This window comes from Octopus bimaculoides, chromosome 4, assembly GCF_001194135.2.
Source record: "Octopus bimaculoides isolate UCB-OBI-ISO-001 chromosome 4, ASM119413v2, whole genome shotgun sequence".
In the NCBI taxonomy this organism is placed as follows: domain Eukaryota; kingdom Metazoa; phylum Mollusca; class Cephalopoda; order Octopoda; family Octopodidae; genus Octopus; species Octopus bimaculoides.
In genome coordinates, this window is record NC_068984.1 from 138,607,321 (window position 1) to 138,609,846 (window position 2,526).

Genomic DNA, 2,526 nt, shown 5'->3' on the forward strand with positions numbered 1-2,526 from the left:
CTAGCATGGGTTGGACGATTTGACTGAGGACTGGTGAAACCAGGTGGCTACACCAGACTCCAATCTGATCTGGCAGAGTTTCTACAGCTGGATGCCCTTCCTAACGCCAACCACTCCGAGAGTGTAGTGGGTGCTTTTACGTGCCACCGGGGCCACCAGAAGGAATCTTGAGGCTTTAGGATGATAAACCACTTCACCCTAATTCCAACTTCTAGGGCATTACACAAAGAAACTGATTCATAAGTCATAATGTAAGTGGAGTGAACCGAAATAAACCTCTGCATTGCTGCATACAGTGGTACTTACAATGTAATACATGAGTATCACCAGGTATTTCTGCTAGTGTTGAATAAGAGATGCTTTCTCATGATGTATACCAATTTTCTGCCTTTCTATATCCTACATTAAGTAGGATATACAGAATGCTATTTTGAACAAATACTGCCTCTGTTGTTAATAATGGATTTATAACCAACCTGCTGGCCATTTGTGACATTACTGATTTGTTAATCACTGTATTTCTATAAATGTTAAATTTTTGCAAGCATCTGTTTGCTATGGATACTTGCTGCTGATGATGCTCAAAGAGGCAGAAATCTGGATGTAACAATTCCACTGCTGCTGCTGGATGCCTTTTGTCTGCTACTGATATACTTCTGTGATTTTTAGCATTTTTTTTAAGATGAATACCAGTCTTCTGGCTTGCTACAGTATATTCACATTAAGTAAGATATACAGGGTACTATTTTGAACTAACACCGATGTTATTATTATTCTTATTATTCAGGTCACTGCTTGGAATCGAACTTGCAATCTTGAGGTTAGTAGCCTGCGCTCTTAACCACTACGCCATATGCTCGTGGGCAATAATGGAGTGAATTTTAGGGCTAATAAATCTAATATTTTTCTATCCTTCCTTAACACTGGTTCCCATATGCTGCTCATATCTGCACTCGTTCTGCTTAGGAGGTTGTTGTGTCCTAGCGTATGTGTGGCTTCTGTTAGTTTTCATATTTTCCAGTGTTTTCTATCTATTATTTTAACTTCATCCCACAGGGGTTGGGGACCTCCATTTTTCCATACATGATCAGCTATACTTAATTTATCATTATCTCCTCATGCCACAGCTTTGCGATGTTCGTCTACCCTTATTTTGAGGGGGCGACATGTTTCACCTTTGTATAACCTACCAATACCCTATAAGAATGCTATTGTTGTTGGTGTCCAGCACATCCACTGCCAAAGTAAAGGATGACATGAAAAAAGGGGAGAAGAAAAGGAAAAATATAGAAGTGAAGGAGAGAAGTGGTACATCATTATTATTATCATTTCATGTTTGCTTTCCTTGTTGGCATGGACTGGATGCAATGTTGCTCTTATGGATAGGTTGGAAAACCACATCTCACACCTAAGTTTAATCTTTGGCTTTGTTACTATGGCTATATACCCTTTCCAGTACCAACCGCAACTGATGGGGCTCCAGTACTTGTTTTGGCATGATTTCTATGGCTGAATGCCCTTCCTAATGACAATCACTTTACAGCATCTACTGAGTGCATTTTTTTTATGCTATCAGTACTAGTGAGGTCACTATGCAGCTCACAAGACTCCAAACCCAGGGAAGGGTGCGCATTGGGTACAATTTTTGTGAACTCACACCCCTTAGCTGTAGCAACCTTAGAAAGTTTCATATGTTTAGTAAGATGAAGGGTCTTCTTAACTCTCTACTCAACAGACTGTATTGAGTGCATTTTATGATGGGACCAGCACTAGAGAGGATAAGCGTCCTTTCTACTGTAGGCACAGGGCCTGAAATTTGGGGAAGGGTATTAGTTGATTATATTGACCCCAGTGTTTCACTGGTACTTAATTTATCGACTTCAAAAGGATGAAAGCCAAAGTCGACCTTGGCAGAATTTGGAGGGGATAAGAGCGAGAGAAGAAAGGATAACAAGAGGTGAATGAATGTTATGAGATAATGATTGGTGATAACACTAAATGATGGCTAGTGGGGAGTATAAGTTGAATGTAAGAAGTAAAAGCAGGACGGATATGGTCCCAGTGCAGGTGTGGCTGTGTGGTAAGTAGCTTGCTTACCAACCACATGGTCCTGGGTTCAGTCCCCCTGCATGGCACCTTGGGTAAGCGTCTTCTACTATAGCCTATAGCTTCGGACCAACCAAAGCCTTGTAAATGGATTTGGTAGACAGAAACTGGAAGAAGCCCGTCGTATATGTATATATGTATATATATATATATATATATGTATGTATGTATGTATGTATGTATGTATGTGTGTGTATATGTTTGTGTGTCTGTGTTTGTCTCCCATTTCATTGTTTGATAACTGATGCTGGTGTGTTTACGTCCCCGTAACTTAGCGGTCCGGCAAAAGGGACCGATAGAATAAGTACTAGACGTCCAAAAATAAGCTCTGAGGTCGATTTGCTCGACTAAAGGTTGTGCTCCAGAATGGTCACAGTAAAATGACAGAAACAAGTAAAAGAGTAAAGAGCATATATATAT